Below are 13791 nucleotides of genomic sequence, written 5' to 3'. Positions count from 1 at the left end.
CAGGGGTAGCAAAGAAGCCATGATTACTCACTTGAACAGTAAATCTGGATGGAAAATGAAGTTTTGTTTTAAAGAACCACATTTCAGACTATATTACAAATTGATGACAGTTGTCAAGAGCACATGAAAAAGTATGCCTGCGCATTTTTTTTTGTTTTGTTTTGCTGTGATGTGGTATATTATCAAACATAAAATGTGAATTCTGGAGCATTGGATTTAAGAACTGTCCATTTTTTTTTCTTTTTGACACAGTCATTTTTAAAGATGGAGTTAACACTGCAGGATATTCTGTATATTTTAATTTGATTTAATAACCAAATGAAACACGAATGATTTGATGTTTCTTGTTGGGAGTCTGACAAGGCTGAAGTTAATCATTTCTGAGCTGAGCTATCACTTCAGAAAGCACCATGCACCAGTTGGGAGATCAACATATTACCCTTGAAGGAGAAGATATATATTTTTTTACTCTAAGGTGTTTATACAGGTTCTAAAGAAGAAATTAAGTGACATGTATATTAGTAACTCCTTTTATTATTCATTTATGATGGATCCCATAAAGTATTCTTAGGAATTAATAGAAGCAACACATAATTTCTGCAAGCATTTATGTTTTTAAAAGTTTGTAAGAAACACACATTAATATCACTTTACAAAATGAATTTATCAAGCCCTTTGATTTTTGTTGTCATCAAATGACCTGGCAAATTAAACATGGCTTATCCTTGAACAGAGGTGGCTGCAACCACCAGGAATCCCTTATAATTGTAATCCCAATTGATTCCCTGTTAAAATGATTTTTATGTGCCAAAGAAACTTCAAATTTATTAGGTGGTAATTTATTTATTTACTTTGTAACTCAGTGAGTTGATAAAGCCCTGATTAAAAGCCAGTTTTTGATAGCCAGTATAATCCTATGAAGATAACTATACAGTTTTCATTAGGCTTTGGGTATGTCATTAATAACATGGACACTTTCAGGACGCCCTTCCAAGACCCCAGATTGGGAATGACACATTGTACTACGATTCAGTAATCACAGAAAGAGGGAAATGCCTAGGATAGAAAGTCATACCAGGAGAAATTAGAGCTTTTAAAAAGGAAGTGTTTCATTTCCCCCATGTAATGACATCGAGCCAGTCAGCTTGCTTCCTTCCTAACATTCTATACTGAATACTCTAAAGAGGCCAATCAAGCGTGGTTAGGAAAAGGTAAGAAGTGTCATTCGTAAAACAAAGTTTTAATTGGTGGATTTGGTTTTTTTGTTTTTGGTATGAGAGATGTACAGTCCTTATTTTAGCAAAAAACTTTGCATATTATGGAAAATATGATAATTTGAATTTTGCAACACTTGTGTGTTTAATCGGTCTATTGTAATAAGAAAATGAATCTTTCCCAGTTAGCAGCAGAATAGTATCTATAAGTTACATTTTCCATCTTTCAGACTCAAAGAGTTTTTTTGTTTGTTTGTTTGTTTGTTTGTTTGTTTGTTTGTTTTAATAGTACTCCGAGAGACCCTTTTATATATACCCTTTTGCAGGTATATCATTATTTATAGGACATCTCTATAAAATCCATAATCATAGCACAGAAACTGAAGAATTTTATCAGCTAATCAGTTTGTACTTTTATGGGGATATTTACCTTTATTTTCTGGAGAGAATAAAACAAATGTGGCAAACAAGAAATATTAATGCGTATTTTTTTTTTATGCAGACAGTACCTATATAAAAATGTTCTCTTGATAGTACTGACATTAATTTTCAATGAGGTAAGGAATGCATTATCTTAGGGAAATTTACAGAGGCAGTGACCTGAAAGGAACTTTCCTGATTTGACTATACTTTCCCAGGGCATAAGTAGAATAAGACTTATGCCTGTGTGAAGGTTTTGGGGGCTGAAAGGAAGTGTTAGGTAAAAATGACGTAAAGACAAGGGAGATGCAAATATAGCTGTATGGCATTGTGTAGGTACAGTCCTCATAAGAAATCAAATCAATGACTAGGTGTAATGTGATGTGAGAAATTGAAAAAAAAAAAATCTAAGATGTGATCTCTATGTGCAAGAAATTTACATGAATTGAATAAATTAGACTCCAGCACTTAGCTTTTAATTTGCAATTTCTCTCACGTACAGTCCAAACTAAATTTAAAATTGGCCTTCTAGTCCTAGAAAATTTCCTCACCTTCATAATCCTTGTGGTAGAAAACTATTCAATGTTATTTTAAAAAATTGAGAATTTGTGAATCTCTTTTGCCTGATTTTACACTTCATGAAATTTTTCATTCTTTTTCTTACAACATCTGCACTCTATCTGCTGCCATGGCGAATTATTTGTTATAATTCTTTAGTCTTCAATAATAGGTAATTAGTGTGGAAAAATTCAGTGCAATTTGATGTGGAAGTTAAAGACCTCAAGGGAGTTCCTTAACTGATACACCTGTCTCCTGGCTGGTTTTCCCCAGCACAGTTTTGTGTTTAATGAAAAACATATTTTTGTTGTTATAGCTGAATTTTTGATTCTTGATGCCATCCCTCATTAAGTGAGCCTTCCCTGGAGTGCCACTCGGAAGGGTGACTAGTGTTAGGTGAGGGACATAAGAAATGACTGCAGCATGTGTTCTAGAACATTCTTGGGTAGGGCACACTAAATCTTATTTGCAGTTGAAGAAAATTTTTTGTTTCACATACACACACAAAATTGATGTTTTGCCCTTTACATGTAATTCAAGATCCAGACACTGGGGACTGTTAACCTAGGAGTAGATATAGGTTTTGTGGGACCTAAAATAAATACTGTCTTGGGAGTTTTCGTTAGGAAAAAAGGAGTAGAAAAATTATCTTATGCTTGAAATTTTTACAAAAACATGCTTTAACTCATTGCTAGAGCCCCTCCTGGGGCCTTGGAGGAATGTTCACTTAAGAGGCCCTGAAGCTCATGCGTCATTAGCTTCATGCTGTATCTATCCTTCATTATCATGGAATAATATCCATGATATGGATATCCATGATATCATGTTATCATGATTGTCATGATATCATGATATCATGGATATCCATATCCATATGAATATCATGGATATTCATTATCATGGAATAATACAAAATTATTATTAAAATGATAATTTTAGATTTGAAAAGAGTAGTTTATATTGGCCTCAAACTTGGTAGAATTTAAAAATACATATGTATATGCTAGATGATACAGGAAGACAGAAATGGGACAATCCTATAAAAAAGCCTAATATGCAGTGCCACTGAGACAAAGCACGGGAATATGGGCCTCATGGGCTATGAAATCAGTTTGTTCGGCAAGTTACAGCTTCACTGGTATTCCAAAACATACACATTTTAGTTTCTTTTTGTTATTAATTTAATAAGTAGTGGTGACTTAAGACCACTCTCACATAGGGCTCTGATGGCTGAGAATAGAACACATCTGAAAAGCCAGGGAAGGAAGGAGAGAACGCAGGACCTGCTGCTCTTAGTTTAATCAATGATGAGGAAAGAGATACCTCAATTTGAATATCAATTAATAGACTGTGTGTATATTAGGACTTTTCCTAGTGGTTGATAATTCATCCACAAGAACAGAGACACCATTTTTGGCTGGTCAGAATTTTGTTAAAATAAGTAAATAGTTGAAGATGTATTGATTAATCAGCATTTTCACAATGGGCATTTTTAAAATCACCATTTATACCATGAATAAGAACAGAAAGATAAAGCACCGTGATTCCACAAAATAGCTTCCTAGAAAAGCAATTAACTGATTTTTTTTTCTAAGTTCACAGAAGATAAATGATGTAGGCTTCCTATTTCCTGTCACTCTTGGTTACCTTTGTATGAAAATGGATTTCTTCCAAATTAAAGTCGGCACCAGCCTGTCGGACGGAAAAGGCATCTGCAGAGCAATGTGTACATTACATATTCATGCCAGTCTAAATTTCTTAATTACATTTGAGATGTATAATGTTTTCAAATGGAAGCATGCTATCTGATGGCTGGTTCATTGATGAAATGAGGGGATATGTCCAGATTGGAGACTCGGTTTCCCTGACTGTTGTAGTTTCATCCTCCCCATCGTCATCACTTCCATCCTCCTTCAAGAGGCCACATCTTGTGGGGCAGTGGGACAGCGGCGGGGGGAGCGGGGGGGTGGGCTTAGTACCAGCACAGATGGTTCTCCTCTGTGCTTCCTCCTCCCCATGTAATCCGTGCTATCTGTTCCCGGAGTGAGGACGTACACAACTTGTACCCTATAGACTTAAAAGAGGGAAGACCCACAACTTTGATCTCAGATATGAAAGGACTTGTTTTCCATCTTATAGATGGGTCATTTTGAAGGTCAAAATGAAGGCTGGCAAGTGGAAATGTTTCCATATTTTTTGGTACTTTTATGTTCAGCCAGCGAGGCCCTGAAAGGTAAAGCACTTAGTCACTTAAAAATAACTTCAGCTTCTATAACCCTTTATTGAAAACTTTGAAGAAAGCATATTAAAATGTGTCTTGTGTGAAGGTGCCGGTGTCCTTTTCCACCCCCTTTCCTCTCTGGGTTCATATTATAAAACCACATTTTCTAGCCATAAGGTAGTAAACTACTCCCAATGATGGAGGCATTGAGGGTGAGACCCGGAGGGAGGCTATTAGCAAGTCCCCTCTACTTTCCCTGTATATTTTCTCAGTTCTCATAAAGTTTCCTCTCCCGGAAAGCATCTGGACAGATTACGGGGCTGTTTTCTCTTAAACTGCAACCTTATGTGTGTTGACTCCAAACCTGGGGCTAATCAAGAGCCTGAGGCCTCTGTGTTTGGAGCCACTTGAAAAGATGGTATATAATCCAAGAACCTCTCCTACCCTGGAAAAAGTATCACTTAACAGTCCAATGACAAAAGCCTCTTCTTTTGTAGTTCGTTCGTTCTTGTTTGGAAATCCTGGGCAAGCTTTCAGATACATAGGATACATGGTGGAATCCTGATGGCTCTGCAAGGTGTAGGTTCAAATCCTGGCTCTCCCACTTATTAGACATGTGGCCCAGGGCAAGTGGTTTAACTTCTCTGGGCCTCAGTTTTCTTATGTGTGGAGAAAATGATAATATCTATGTGTCAGAGTTGCTGGAAAGAGGAGTCAATCGATGAGTTGAAGAATGTCATGTACTTAGCACAGTGACAATATAGTAAGCATTCAGTAAATATTGGCTATATTACTCTTCCTAGAAATACCTCTGAAATGACAAAAGCAAACAAGATAGAGAAATGATAGTATTGGAAGTGGTTGTGTGTGTGTGTGTGTGAGCTAAAGCGAGAGAGGCAGAGAGATGGGGGGAAGGGAAAAGAAGAATGAAGTTCCGGAAGTTTTTTGGTGTTTATTTGTTAGAAATAATGGAAATCTTGAAGACTGAGATTATCCTGGATTAATATCACAAAGCCTGAGTGACATGATTCTCTCTTATTTAATGCTTAGCCCCCTCCTGAGATTTTATTGCCAAGTCTGGGATCGAATTTTCTCTCTCTTCCTGTGCATTTGGCTTTCCTGAGCTATTATTACCTGTAGTGGAACATATCACACTTGAGCTTTATTTCTAGTTAAATGAAATATAAAATCAACAAGATATGGGCTGAGGAAAAGTGTTAAAATTTCCAGGTAGTATTTTTTTTTATTTTTATTTTTTAACGTTTATTTATTTTTGAGACAGAGAGAGACAGAGCATGAACAGAGGAAGGGCAGAGAGAGAGGGAGACAGAATCTGAAACGGGCTCCAGGCTCTGAGCTGTCAGCACAGAGCCCGACGTGGGGCTCGAACTCACGGATCGTGAGATCGTGACCTGAGCCAAAGTCGGCCGCTTAACCGACTGAGCCACCCAGGCACCCCTCCAGGTAGTATTTAGAATGACTCACTGAAATAGATCTCTTTGAAGCCACACAGTATTAAATAGCATGTTTAATTGGGCCGAGGAGGAGAATCACTTACCCACATGATTAACCAGCGTTACCAATACCTTTATGGTAGATGAGAGTGCAGTTTCCCTGCTGCCAGTCACACACTCTGTCCTGTGGCTGCAAGCGTGACAAGCAGCATGCCAGCCACCCCTGGACATCGCAGTTTTCCATTTTGGCCAAAGGTCAGGCTTTAGGATCAACAGAGGTGTTGAGAAGTGATACTGACTGGGACCTGTGTCTGCAGTAATTGGCCTGATTTTAGAACAGAATGAGGAGTGTGGTTTCTGGAGCTAGATTTTCTGACTTTGACTGTCAGTCCATTGGCTAGCCAGATGACCTTGTGTCTCAGTGGCTTTATCTGTGACACGGAATCATGACTAGTAGGCCAGGAATGCCTTAACAAAGTACCACAAATTGGTTGGTTTAGAACAACAAATTAATTGCCTCACAGGACTGGAGGCCAGAACCCTGAAATCAAGGTGTTGGCAGAGTTGGTTTCTTCTGAGGGCTGTGAGGGAGAATCTGTTGTAGCCTAGCTTTACTGGCTTGAAGATGGCTGTCTTCTCCCTGTGTCTTTATGTTGTTTTCTCTCTATGTGTGTGTCTTTCTAAATTTCCCCTTTTTGTAAGGACATCAGTCATACTGGATTAGGGTCCACCATAATGACCTCATTGTTAACTTGATTACTTTTGTACAGACCCTATCTCTATCTAAAATTTATAACTGTGAAGGACACAATTCGATAAACAGTACGTGATAGCATTTGATAGCGTTTTTATGACTATTTAATAAGTTAATACTTGTACAGTGTTTAGAATAGTGTGGCTGGCACATAGTAAGTTCTTAAAAATCCACAGTAACAATAACTCAATAATGATAATAATTATTATTATTTATAGTAGGTATGTTTACTTCACATTTACCTTCTAATATGCTCAGCCCTAGATGTTTTGAGAGTTCAGAATCTGGAAATTGAGGTGAGGTGGTGAATTTTACTAGAATATCCATGTGATAAAAGCAAGGATTTTGTTTTGTTTTTACTGGAGTTTGTTTACTGAAGTTTCCCTAACTGTGCCTGGCACATAGTTTGTGCTCAATAGGTATTTATTGAATTAGTTAATTAATTTAAGGATATGGGTGAAGGAAGTCACTCCCCTCCAAACACTGACCTCCTCTCCTTGGGGCCTCAGTAATTCCTGCAAAACCTTTTATGGGAGGAGAAAAGCCAAACACTTCCAACATATAATTTATAGCTGCCGTTACAAAGAGAAATGGAAACCATATTTACTGATGTATGTAAACACAGCCCATGTAAAATAAACCACAGAGCTATATGCTGGCCTCAGAAACAAAAGCCAAAGCAGGCGGTGTCTCTGCCAGGGATGTTATGTGCTCTGCCTCTTTTTCCTTGTTCTCCTTTGTTTGGTTTTCCTGAGCAGAAACTCTGGCCTCGGGGCAGTGTGTGCGGTGTTCTGTGTATGTGCTGCAGGCAGATGCTTGTTTCTCTGGCCACGTGATGCCAGCTGTAGCATGAGGACTTGGGAATGAGGAGGGTGGTGAGGGGGCCAAGGGACAGCGGGGAAGAGACCACATTTTCAAACTTTCTGCTATGTGAATTAAGTTTTAATGGATTTGAAATAACTTGGAATACATGGGGTTCTTAGAGGTACTGATTTCCAGAATGTCCCTTTGGCCCTTTTTCTCTATATGTCATTTTGTGCTTCATGGATCTTGTTTCTGTCATGATTCATGTTTGACTTGTTCATGGTAATGCGTTATTTCATAATTTATGTAAACATAGTCCACACATTTATCCAGAGCTCTGTTTATTTGTTGTCTTGGAGACATATCCTTCAGAAATATTGCTGGTTACATAGCATTTGGGTCCACATAGCTAGTGGCATGCCTATAATACACAGTAAATGGTTGACTCTTTATCTGTGTGACAGAAGGCTAAACAGTAGAAAATAGGAAAATGTGTGCATTCCGTTACTGATCTACATAAGCCCTGGAAACAAATATAGATCAGCCACTCCCTTCCCCCCCTCGTTCTTGGATGTCTTGAAAATCTCACAGAGAGAGCATGGGCGAGGGAAGGTCTACTCCAAACCTCCTGTGGGATGTTTGACTACTCTCTGTGACGTCCTTACTGAGGCTCATCCTGTTTGTGCTCAACCCCCACAGCTAAGAGGGAAATTACCACCTCCTGGGATAGGCTTCCCATCTTTGGACAGCTCTCACCCTTCCTTGGGTTGATGTATAAGTCAACCTTCCAATAGCTTATACTTCTTAGCATTAGGTGTGCCCACTGGGACTTCAAATTGCTGGATATTTCACCTATGTTTGTGTTTTATTATTAATTCCTGTAGGTTAGGTCCTCTGGACAGTCCCTCCCTCAGGGTCACGCCACCCTTTTCCAGATGCCATCAAAGTAATTTAAACACGAGTTTTCAGAGGAACCTTCCTTGCTTCAGCATAACCTATCTTGATTATTCCTTTACCATTTTGATAGTTTGTGGTTAGTATTACTGTTTCTTACCCTTTTATAATTTGTGGTTAGTATTTCAGAAAAGGGAGCAAGCACAGCATAGTAAACGGGGCTGGGTTTACACCTGTAGAGGGGTACAGATAGACAGGTTTGGAGGATAGGGAGCAGGTTGCAGTATTAAAAAGAGTAGATAAAGTAATCCACATTAAGAAATTGAAACGTGAACCACAAGAGGGTGAGGCAACGTTAGCAGGAGGTACCTGGAGAAAGAAGAAGTTAGCTGGAGTAGAGTGGGTAGCTAGGGCAAAGGTGCAAGTGGAAACGGAACACACCTCCTTGCCCTATAATACCAAGAGGACAGTGTGCTGGAGTGGAATATACAAGGAGGAAGGGAATGGGAGAGGAAACCACATCACATAAGGGCTTTAGGCCACAGGAAGGACCATGGTATTACTGTGAGTGAGAATTGGGAGCCCTTCAGGGGTTCTGAGCACAAAGTGTCATGATCTATCTTAAGTATTACAAGGATCAGTGTGGCTGTAATGTTGAGAATAAACTATAATGGGTAGAGATGGAAGCAGGAGATCACTTGGCAGATGATTTCTTTAATCTGGGGCAGAGAATGGGGGGAGATGATAATAGTTATAGGACCTAGGTTGTAGCAAAGATGATGAGAAGATTGGATTCTGGATATAATTTGGAGGAGAGTCAGGCAAGAATTGACTTGCTGGATGACAGATGGAGAGGAATTGGGGACAGATTTTTGACTTGGGCAACTGGAAGAAAGAAGTTACTTTAACTGAGATGGGAAAAGCTATAGAGGCAGGTTTTTGAGAAGAGCAGGAATTCATATGAGCTTATTGGAGTTTGACAAGTATCTGTTAGACATCCAGGTAGATATGAGTAGACACATACATTGGAGCCACAGGTGTGGAATTTGGTAGAGAAGGAATATGTATCTGGACTGAAGATACAGATTTGGAAGTCATTGGCATACATGTGATAATGCCTTGAGGCTGGATGAGGTCCCTCAGATTAGTGTGGCTAAAGAAGAGGGCTGAGCCCTCATGTACTCCTACATCAAGGGGTTAGTGAGAAGAGAAGGTGCTAGCAAAGGAGACAGAAAGGAAGGGATCAGTAGGCAGGAAGAAAACAGTGCAGTATCTAGAAGACAGGAGGAAAATGGTATCAACAAGGGAAGGAAATTAATCAGTTTCAATTCTTGGTGTTGGATTTAGTAACATGGAAGTCACCAGTTACCTCAATGAGCTTTTGGAGGCCAAAGTCTGAGTTTAAGAGAAAATCATGAGAAGGAATTAGACACATGACATATAGACAGCTCTTTCCAGAAATTTTGCTGTAAAGGGCAGCAAAGATTTTGGGAGTAATATGTCTTCATTATAAAAAATTTGGATAACATTAAGAACATAAAAGAGAAAAAAAATCACATGTAATCCTGCAATCTGGAAGTAGTTACAGTTAACATTTTGGTATAGATCCTTCTGGTCTTTTTCTATACTTAGACCTTCTTTATTGAACTGGGGTGAAGCTATCATATATGGTTATTTTCCCAACTATTTTCCTTACATACCAAAACCACTTTGCCATGTCATTGAACAGTCTTTGGCAACGTTCAGCATATGGTCTTTGCATCTCATTTAGTTGGGAACTTCAGTGGTTTTATCCTATGGAGATTCCATAATTTATTTACACAACCCTTTTGTTGGGCATTTAGGCTGTTTTTGTTTTTTTTTCACTATTCTAAATTATTCTGCAATAAATAGCCTTATAAGTAAATTTGTATAGATATCATATTTTCAAGGAAAAACTCTTGGACATCTAATTTACAATTCTAAAATGAAGAAAGGTTATCATATATAATCTTTTGTAATTTTCTTTTCACATTCTTTACCCATTTTTCCACTGAAGTGTTTGTATTTTTTCTTACTGAGTTAGGAGTTTCTTTAAAAATTAAGAAGATGAACCTTTTCTAAATATATTGGAAGCAATTCTCCCCTTTCTTGATTAACCTTTGTTTATAATGTAGAAATTAAATTTTGTATCTCGTTTCCTTTTGATCTCTTCCTTTGTAATTATGTTAAAAAGGCTATTTCCATAGATACATTAAAGAGTTAAGTCTAACATGTAAAACCATAAAGGAACTAGATGAAAAGTTATGCATCTGGAATTTATTTTGATACAAGATAAGACTTTACTTACTTGTTTATATTTCCCCACAGCCATATTCTAGCATAAGTGATTGTTCAGTCCATCTTTTCTTTATAATTCAGTATGAAACAAGTGGTAAACACTCCATCTTTATGGAATTGTGATGTAGCTGTAGGTAGGGATAAAATAATGTAATTTCTTGTGAGATGGAAATGTTAAATCAAAATGTTCGATCCTTTCTTCCAGAACCTGGCCTAAGTTGTGCCTTTCCATAGTCTGCTCCAATCACCAAAGAGCTTCCTTTCTTCTAAATTCCAATAAGGTCACTATGTGTTATATTACTATTTATTATTATTTATTGTTTTGTTTGTCTGTCTTGTCTCACAAATATATTGTAAGCACTTTGAGGACAGGCTCTGCTTCTCATCTGTCTTTGCACTATCACCTAGAATAGGATTCTGTTAGATCTAGTACTTATTTTGTTCCTGAAGTCTGGACTTTGAGATTTTGTACCTGATAAATAGAGACAAACATACTGTAACTGGTTTGAATGATGTTAGTTAGATCAAGGACAAAAATAAAGACTGGAAATGAATATATTCATATAAATGAATATTATAATAGCATATAATCTTACCCAGGCTTCATCCCTGTCTACTTACCAGACCTCTTGCTGTTTCCTAAGCATGCCATTTTCTTTCATAATAGTCTGGCTTTGCTTGTATGCCTGTAGTATTGTTCTTCCTTAGTTTGCCTGCCAAATTCCTCCTTCAAGTCCAGTTCATCTTACAGAAAATGATAATATATTTGTAAATTAGAAAGCCACCACCCAGAATTGATCACTATTAATATATTGGTATATTTGCTTTCTCTCTTATTCTTGATATTTTTCTGCTTACTTACTCATTGTTTTTGTTAACACATTACATGCTCATTCAAATTATCTAAATAATGAAGAAAATGAAATTTAAAAATCAACTCAAATCCTACCATCCAGAAAAAAGGGTCCCACAAACATAAGATGAATTTCATTCCAGATAACATTCTCTTTGTTCACCTCTATCTCTGTTTATATTTCTTTGGTTTTGCCAGTTTGGAGACTGTCTTGAGCATTGGTATATATATATTCTTCAAATATGGCTATCCTGTTACTTCTTGAAAATGGTTGGTTCTTTCTGCTTGAATACCTAAAGAATTATTTCTTTAAACTTCTGCAGTTTAATCAAAATATGTCTTAGCATTTCCCAAAACATGGATTGCTCTTTCAGTCTTGCCAGAATAGTTCATTCTTCCAGTTCAGGGAATTTTCCTGTATTAAGTGTTTACACACATTGTTTGCACACACTGTTTTTGATTTGCCTCTTAAAGGAATTAATTACTCTTGTGTTGAATCATCTTTATCTTTCATATCTGTTAGTTCCTTTCTTTTTTTTTCAACGTTTATTTATTTTGGGGACAGAGAGAGACAGAGCATGAACGGGCGGGGGGCAGAGAGAGAGGGAGACACAGAATCGGAAACAGGCTCCAGGCTCTGAGCCATCAGCCCAGAGCCCGACGCAGGGCTCGAACTCACGGACTGCGAGATTGTGACCTGGCTGAAGTCGGACGCTTAACCGACTGCGCCACCCAGGCGCCCCTGTTAGTTCCTTTCTAATTGCTTTGATCTTTATTATTTCACCTGTAATCACTACTGTTTTCCTAAGCCTTTCCTACATGTCAGTGATCAGTTTTTGGTACCTATTCTGTTTCTTACTATGTCAGTTTTTTTTTTCATTAACTCCATCACATACAATTTTGTTAACAAAAAATTATACCCCCCCCCCCCATTTCTTAAATCATTCTCCTCTAAGAATTTACACAATTTTAATTCTCACTTGTATTTTGTTCATGTACAATTTGTTTATTGTTATAATTCAGGGTTTTATTTTTCATGAAAAAGTTAGAAATCAAGCTGTCCTTTGCTTTTAATACCACATATTGGTTCTTCCTTTTAATGGACATTTTCTAGTACCAAACTCTCAGAAGAAGAAGCATATCTATTAGATCTTAATTGGAACATGGTGCCGCTTCATGTGATAGATTCCAAAAACGGCAGCTTAAATACAAAATAAAAGCTTATTTTTCTTTCATTATAAATTTGAGGTGGAATGCTGGTTCTGTTCTGTGACATCCTTTTATGGATGCAGGCTCCTTTTATTCTGTAGCTTTATAACCTAGAAGAGGGCTACACTTGTCCACCTGATCCAAGATGGCCCAGGTTCCTTCTGAGGGAAGAGGAAGGGGAATGGGGAGGGAATATCCAGTCATTTAAAGCTTTAACCTGGAAGGATCACAAAGCACAGACTTCTCTCTCTCTCTCGTATCCCATTGGCCTCAATTAGTCACCTGTCTTTCTTAGCTTCAAAGAAGGATGAGAAATGTGTTCATCCTTTACGCTGGGTCACCACATGTCCAGATATTTTTTATTATGGACAAAGGGATGAATAGATAGTGGGGGAAAACAAGCAACCTCAGCCCTATAGTAGTTACTTTATATCAGTGGTTATTTAAGGGTTTGTCTCATGATTTTGGGGAGCCCTTCAAAAAAAAAGAATCCTTTTCTCCATTCTCATTTCCCCAGTGCCTGAGTCCAACATATAATAGGTGTTCAGTAGTTTTTTGTTAGATAGTTGTTTTTTAATTACAGTGACCCAAGTCATATAATTTTTTGAATTTCTGAATGAATGGGGTCTATAAACTAATAAAGTGTTTTTAGAACATTATAAAAATTTTTGACAAAGAGGAAAGGGCTCCCTATTATATTATTCTAGTTTGATAATTGTCTCTGAAATCAATGATAGCTACAACATATATGAATTTGACTGAAGTATAAATATAACCAGTAATATAGGCTCTTCTTACTCAATATGAAAATGTCTTTGGATAATAAGTGGATTCCTATCTAAATTCATGAGTTCTCTTATGACATTTGGGTTAAGCCTGAAATGGATTAATCTTTTTCTGATAAAGTTTCATAAGCTGTGATTTCTCTGGTGACCACATTTAATTAGATATTAAATAAACTGCTTATCTTTATACCAACAGGTTTTATGACAGCATTTTTTCCCCTGAGCTGTACTTCACAGATTAAGTAGCTAGCAGTAGTAAAAAAAATAAAATAAAATAAATTGTTTTGGTAACCATAATATCCTTAG

General features: G+C 37.4%; 1 protein-coding gene across 5 annotated transcripts in view; it reads left to right on the top strand.

Moving 5' to 3' along the window:
* Positions 1 to 13791, top strand: part of AFF3 (ALF transcription elongation factor 3) — a 578761-nt gene that overhangs the window by 134882 nt on the left and 430088 nt on the right. The gene's annotated exons all lie outside the window — the stretch shown is intronic.

The sequence above is a fragment of the Puma concolor genome, chromosome A3 (genome assembly GCF_028749965.1).
Source record: "Puma concolor isolate L17-30 chromosome A3, mPumCon1.1.hap2, whole genome shotgun sequence".
In the NCBI taxonomy this organism is placed as follows: domain Eukaryota; kingdom Metazoa; phylum Chordata; class Mammalia; order Carnivora; family Felidae; genus Puma; species Puma concolor.
Note: the sequence above shows the minus strand (reverse complement) of the source record. Positions and strands in the feature narration are given on the sequence as shown.